This window comes from Pezoporus flaviventris, unplaced genomic scaffold, assembly GCF_033815535.1.
Source record: "Pezoporus flaviventris isolate CSIRO_AGI_PZ_B2104156 unplaced genomic scaffold, CSIRO_AGI_Pfla_v1 ptg000097l, whole genome shotgun sequence".
Lineage (NCBI taxonomy): Eukaryota > Metazoa > Chordata > Aves > Psittaciformes > Psittacidae > Pezoporus > Pezoporus flaviventris.
In genome coordinates this window covers 7109450-7117223 of record NW_026892645.1, presented here as the reverse complement: position 1 = coordinate 7117223, position 7774 = coordinate 7109450, and positions in this window count along the sequence as shown.

Below are 7774 nucleotides of genomic sequence, written 5' to 3'. Positions count from 1 at the left end.
TGACCACCACCATGAAAAGCACAAATTCCAGAGGGGGAGAAAGCTTCACTCCTGCTCACAGGCAGTATTTCCACCTCTAGGCCATACAGCAAGAGGGGAAAGTGCTGTCATTATGATGGAGGTTATATATCTGAATGCAATAGTGTATTGATTGGCCTCTTTTGACCAGCCCTAGGCTTACGTGCACCTAAAATGAGCTGTGATCCAGCTCTTTCTTCTGCACATCTAAAAGGGCTAAATGTGGGAGAAGGACAGAGGCTGCCAATATGCTGCTGGTATCTGTGTATGGATAACGCCACATGCCAGGGACAAACAGCGAACAAAGGCGATTTGTGAGCTGGGAAATGGGATTGCCAAAAGAGATGGAACAGAAATGAGGTTTTAATCCCCCAGCCCAATCTTCCCTGGTACTGCCTGTCTGCAAGAGCAGGATTTTATCACTGCTGTCCACAGGGAACTCTGCTGACCTTCAGTCTGCTGGAGCCTGGCGGAGCATTGCGTTGCTGTGAGATGTGTGAAGACAAGTTCTGAAAACACACAGATGCTCCTGTGAGCTGGCCCCAGCACAGCACAGCCCGCACCAGAGCGCACGGTGGAGTCTCAACTCCACCAAGGAAGGCTGTGCATAGCTTACAGGTCCTCCAAATTCACAGGAATGGGGATATCAACATTTTCTGCCACCAAGCTGACAAAGTCAGACCCTTTGGGACCGGTGTATTTTCCAGACTAGATGAAAGCAACCTTCCCTATTTGTGTTTGTAGGGCTCACCAGGTTAAAGAGGAAGAGAAAGCTGCGTATAAGCCCCACAGCTATAAAACACAGGAGACTGACTTGAGTGCTTGCTTGGAAGTTTAGATTTTCTTGTATTGTACAGCCTCCTGCAAGTGTTTTCTGTACCCGATTCCCCCATCAACCCATCCGCTCTGCCTGCCTGTCTGCCAGATAGACAATGAGCATTTTCTCAGCTGCCAAAGCCTGCTGGCCTGGGACTTCATTTCTCTGTATCACAGGCTACCAGCAGAAACCTTGTCATTGCGATTTTTCACGTATTTCCTTCTGCTTTGTCTTTTTATCTCTCTAAAATCTCAGCTGCCTGGCTCGTGGCTGTAGGCTATTACGAGGCTGGAACAAAACTTATTCTCAGACCTAAACAAAATGAGTAAGGCAAAAGAGAACAGTCACAACACAGAGAAAAGTTAATGGCTGGAGTAATAAGCATCAGTTTCCACCTGCACTGGGTCAGGAGGATCAGGTGAGTGAGAAGAAGCAGAGGAGAGGATAGCAGAGCTGCTCTGTGAGCAGTTTGATTGGTAGGTTTGTTTGATGAGCTGGCAGGTGACAGGTCTATCAAATTGCTGTGTCCACAGTATTTCTATCTCCTACCATGGCAAATTACACTTAGAGCAGTTGCATCCCAACTGTGAGCTTGGAATTAGGGTGGCTAAATCCACCATGTATACAGATAGGGGATCGATTGTGAGCACTACATGATGTTGCACAGTCTTGGGCTATATGGTCTAGAGTGAGGCATCTCTGCCTATGGCAGGGAGTTGGAACTGAATGATTTTAAGGTCTTCTCCAATCCAAACCATTCTATGATTCTATGTCTTGCAATAAATGACCCATGATGAGATGCTAAAGAGATGCCCCCAGGGCACAAGGCTCTGTTTGACTCTCATAAGAGATATTCTTCTGTGTGTTGTCTAACAAACAGCAAAGCAGATTGAGGCAATCCTTTCATTTTCTTCTCTTTCCTTCCCTGCTTTCCTCCACTTGCTTTTATTTCTTTCCTTTAATTCCTCTCTCTTTATACCATTCCAGCTGAAGAAATGGGATTTGTTGTTTCAACAGCTGAGTAAACTTTGAGGGCTTTAAGCAAAATAAATAGTAAAGCCTTGCTCGCCAGGTGGGTTCTTCCCTACATCTCAGCTCCAGCCACAGCCCTCATTTAGAGTCTGCAGCCTGTTAATGAGCACAGAGGAGACATAGGCTCGGTGCAGAGGATCTCTATCTAAACACACACACGCGCTTCCAGATGTTTCATCTTTTTAATCAAGATTGGAGCTGTGTGAAAAGGAAGGCTTCAGATTCGAAAATAACAAAGCAGCCCATGAGAAGGGTACTCAGAGCACTGGGCTTGGGTTGGGGGCTTTTGTTGCCTTGTTTGCTTAATCCTGAAATATTATGCAGAATCCAGCCCTTGAAATGTTCTTATTTTCTTGCACCAAAAGTGGTCTCCAATGGACTGAGCAAAAGCTGCGTATTAAATCAAACGTCTTTCCCTGCCCACACCCCCTCCCGGCTCTAAGCTCTCTCAGTACACTTCTACAGACACACAACTGCTTTTCATAGCAAGCCTATAATTTAACAGCTAATGCCTTGCATGGGTACCACCCCTTCCCAAATTCTCCCGCTTTTCAGTTTCTATTCAAATTCAAAGCCAAATTATTTTAACTCTACAGTCCTGGCAAAAATGAAATTACAATGTCTGAAGAAGCTGCTAGTATTTCTTACCCCCTTTCCCATCCACACCTAGCCAACAGCAAGTGTAAGTCTATTCTTTCTGCCTCTGCTGATACAGTGGCAGTTGGGAGCCAAATAAATGCGATTCCAGAACTGGATCTTCTTATTTTAGACACGAGATGGGTTTTGGTTCTCAGGTGAGCACCCAGAGAGCTGGGAAAGTAAAAGCACCCTCTGCATTTACACCAGTACAACTGGTCCAGACCATGGCTTGGGACTTGCCCCTTTTGACTGAGGCACATCAAGGCCAAATCAGTTGCCTGCAAGGCAGTTAATCGGTAGCTGGGACAGGGCTATAATGCAGCAAAGTTCAGTCTTTATGCATGGGCACAGCAAGCTGTGCCAGGCATTTACCTGCCAATAAAGGCAGCAATGAGGGACATGGTTTGTTTTCACTTAAAGATGACTGAGAACCTAATAGTGAGTGAAGGGGAAGTCCTGCTTCAAAAATACATCTTGAGATAGAGCAAATTCTGCCCCTCTCACAACCAAACCTAGGACTTCCCAACTTGTGCCTTGGCTTTTTAACACTGAACAACACGAAGGTGGCGAGAGCTTTGCATCATTTTTCCCAGCACTCTTTATGCTTTACACCGGGTGTGCCAAACCCAAACCGTAGGGTGCAGCAGGGAAGCTGCTCAAAATGAGATACAATGAAGGGAATTAGGAAAGCTAAAAAGCAAAAGCAGCATCATAATCAACACCAGGTGTAAGCCAATTAAACAGCCATTCCCCTGTGCTCACGGGAGGGCACTCACTCACAATTTACCCAAACAAATCCATGCTTAAAAACTCTCAGGAGTTTCACTGAAAAAATCACATTTCTCTTCAGGGTTCTTTAAAAAAATATTTGAAAGCACTTTTTGCCTGTACACACCAGCTCTGCACACCAGCAACAGCTCCCTTACAGCCCGGGAGAACCCATCAGCCTGCATTAAAGCGCTGGCAGATGCTTTTTCCTTACAAAGGAAAGAGTCCTTCTTCCCGCGGCTCTCTTCCTCCAGCTGCCCCCTCTAATCCTCCTCCCAGTTTCTTCAAGGGGGTGCTGGCTTTTGGCTTGTACTTTCAAAAGGTATCTTAGGGGCAGCTAGGTGTTCGAGTCTGATTTATTTACAGCATCCAGACACCCAGCTCTCAGGCTTCTTTGAAGCCCTCCTAGGATCAGTGGTATATTTATTCCAAGCACAGTTTTCCTTCGCTGTCTCATTGTTTGATGCGTAAGAAGGTGAGCGTCAAAGTAGACAGAGTTTTACCATATCCCATAGAATCATAGAATGATTTGGGTTGGAAGGGACCTTAAAGCTCATCCAGTTCCAAATCCCTGCCACAGGCAGGGATACCTTCCACTAGAGCAGCTTGCTCAAAGCTCCATCCAGCTTTACCCATCACTGCTCAGTCTACCTCCATCCTAGAGCAGCCTTCTCTGTCTCAGCCCCTTTCACTGAGATATGCACAGTAACTCCAAACATCTGTGCCAGCTATTGAGTCAACTGCCACCCACAGAAACAAGCACCCCACATCCTGCTGGGATGGACATGCACCCCAAGCTAACCACACATCCCTTTCAACATACAAGTCAACTTGTGCCACCTAGATGTGGCCCCTAGTCACAGCTCAGCTTGTGCCAAAAGTCTCTTTTCTTTGGCATGCTGGAGCTAGTTAACTTGAGTTGGCTGATGGAAACATGGGATAAATCTCGAGTTCACCCATGTCATTGCTCATTGTAGCAATCACTAGTGTTGGTGCAATATACTCCCAGTCCACCAGTGCTTTCTCAGGATTCCCCCCACTGGAGCCTACATGGAGGACTCTCCAGGGGGGGTCTCACAATTCACAGGGAAATAATGCATGGAATAGGTCAGTAAGCATGTAGCAAAGGTTTTCCTAGGGTTTCGTATGCCTCTCTCCTCCCCTCACTGCCAAACACAAGCCTTAGTGCTACATGCAAGGAACTGCAGTACCAGCAGGAGCACAGCAACCCACTGTAGTGAAGTAGCCTGTAAGCACAGCACACAGAAAGCTATTTTAGGCTCAGAAGGCACCTGTGTGGGAACCAGACTTAGGCATAGGACTCCTCCATCCATGAGCCTGTTTTCCAGTTGATAAAATCCTCCTATGTGGCCTTCTGTCAACCGTAGTTGAACCTTCTTCCCTCATACTTCTATAACAATAAATCCCGTCATCTCATGCTGGCAATTGATTTGCATGTGTAACTAACAGGCGTGGTGGGAAAAGGGTAAAGTGTCATCCTCTGGGTCTAGCCATGAATTTCAAGGCTGCCTTCAGCCATAAACAGTTATTGATTATTCACTTGGAAAGTCAAAGACAGAGAGGGATGATGCTAGCTATATAAACCTTGGCAGGATGCTGGCTATAGGTGTTGGATTGCCTTCATCATGGTGGCCTGATAGCATCTGAGTATGTGCTGATCTTTGACCTTGAATTTATGATAACTGAAGAGAGGTCCTGGAACCAACCACGATAAAGCAGCTCCTATGGCAGTAGGAGATGTACACATCCACCCCTTTATGGATTCCTCCTGTTGTTTGTGGTCCTCAACAAAATTACACAAGACAATCATCTGGCTGTTGTACAGAGCTTAATGCTGGTCAGCATCTCGGTTTGAGGCTGTTGATTGTCATCAGGAAGGCTGGGGCTGCCTCTGCCTCTTAACATTAGGATTACCATATCAAATATCATCATCTTTTATTTTCAAGGGATTTAAGCTCTGACTATATGATCTGGGGGGAAAAGAAAGTGTCTTTAACATGAATGAACCTGCCTGGAAGCTCTCCTAAGGGTGTTCAATTCTAGAAACAATGTCAGATTAAGGAAGCAGCTCCCTGAGCAGCAGAACCAATGTAGCTGGGCCATTGAAGGATTTATGTCTCAGGACTCAATGGTCTTTTAGGATTTCTGATGCCTAATAAGGGCTGAGCTAGTGCTGCAGCCTGGGTCTATTGCTAGGGCTCCTCCTCTCCTTCATCCATCTGTTTTCAGGAAATCCACAGGAATTTGGATGTTTTGAGAGCTTGACCATTCTGCTTGAAGTTTTAGTGATGTCTGATAGGCGCCTGGACATTGCATCACAGACATCTCAATTCCATAGGGAACTAAATTGAACTCTTGAATTTAGTCTTTATAACCTCATAGCCCACCTAGTCTCTTATACTGATGTACAGTGAGCTTCTGCAGAATACCAACACACATTCAGTCTGTGCCAGGGCTGAATAGCTGCCCACCCTGCAAGGGCAATTCACTGTTAACACCCTGCCCTATTCATGGAGCAAATACCTGTACTGCTCTGCAAAGAGGATCCTGAGGAGCTGAATCTGCAGGACATGCTCAGTAGGGCTGGCTCTGTCACTGGGGACGAGCGAGATGACAGATGTTATATGAAGCCATGGCTGAAAGAGGAGAGAAGCAATATATATGTATATCTATCATACAGCCTGGCTTGAGCAACTAATAACACCAGAGATTAGATCAGTTTTACTAATGCTCATTTCTGCTGTTTCCTCTGGGTTTTTATATTCCCTTTGGCTTGGAGTATGTAAATAGACTGATTACCTGCTTCTTGATTCTGTTTCCAAAACACCACCTTTGCATTGCTTTCACCAGGGAGGAAATCAATTCATGGTGTAAAATCAGTTATGTATCCTTTTATTTTTATTTGATGGCTGCATTTCCATCACTGTTATGATTGATGAAGCCTTTAAATCCTGTTCAAAACCTACATCTTTCCTCAGTCCCTGCCACTGTCCATGTAAGCACTAGGAGTTCATACCCAGCAATTCTTTTCTCCTTCTTCCTGCCTATTTCTTTGACAGGGGCTGTCAGAAGAGGTTTCCATCTGCTTCCCAGAGCCGAGTAACCGGTTCATTAGAAAGTCAACATGACAGGTTGTGGAAAATAGAATGAACACCTTTCCATAACCACTGTATTTATGCAAAGAGAGAGCAGGCTTCAGTGGGGCTGCTTATTTTTGTACATGTCCCTGGGCTGGGAAAACAGCATGGACCAGAGAGAGTAAAAGGATTTTTGTTGTCAGTGGTGTAGAAGATTGCAGCTCGGGGTGGGGTGGGGGGAAGAGAGTGGGGCATTAAAAAATGAAGTGCATGTTAGAGAAATTGGAAAAGATTAGAGGGAAAGTGTCTGATCTAAATGGGCAAAAGCAGTTGTGGCCTCAGACAGCTGTCTCGGTTTGCTTAGCTTTGAGTATCAGATAATTGAGGTTTCATCAGCCTGAGAGCCTTGGGAAGACAAATTAAAACATAGGTAAGGGAGAGACCAGTTCTGAGCCTCGGAGGTTCCCACTTGCAGGAACAAGGTGGTGGTGAGGTCAGGTGGATTTGGGATCCCCTACCAGGCACTTTAATTAGAGACAGTTACATCTCTATCAGGGAGCGCTTTCCCTTTGTAACGTAGCTGCAATGTCCTGAGCCAACGTTTGCCTTGAAAAGGGTGGCTGAGCAAATGTACATCAGTGGGCAGGCTGTGCAAAAACTGGCAAAAGAAAGATATTTAATCTTCCTTTTGGCTCAGTAGGTTCCTGCTGGCATTGCCCCTTCTCATCTCCCTAGGGCAACACTGCAGTGACCGCTGTAAAGTCCGAAAACACCTTGAATCCGTTTGGATGGAGATGACAAAGGTTAATAAAAGTCATACTAAAATGATACACGTAGGTCTGATTATGGGGCCCGTTTCTCTGTCAGCAGATTTTGCTCCTTTTAGAGGTTAGCATGTACACAGAGTTTTTCTTTCTTGCTTTGAAGCATCCCTCCACACTCAGTGAGCAGAGATAAAGGTACAACGAGCGCTGCTCACATCCTCCAGAAGTAGGGTAGTGCTTAGTATCTAGCAGGATTGTTGCCCTAAGCATGCTGAGCACACACTCCAGCTGAAGATCCAGCTGCCTGCAGCTGCACATCGCACCACTGAAACGGGACCCTGGTTATCCAGAGGGTGTGAAGTTCAACATGCAGTGAAATCTCAATTTCATGGGGATTTCACAGCTGAAAACATCCTCCTGCTACAAGTAAATACATAAGAGTTAAATCCCTGCATCAAGTACGTCTGCTAACTGAAAGAGTGATTCCCCCAAACAGGAGGAAGGGTCTGTGCACCCATCATAGAGTGAAACTACAGTGAGAAATGCGACTCAGCCCACATTTCAATAGTCTTGGCATATTTGTTTCTGGACCCATCTAAAGTGGTTTGTATCTGAAATGGAAGCATTTTATTGGGTCT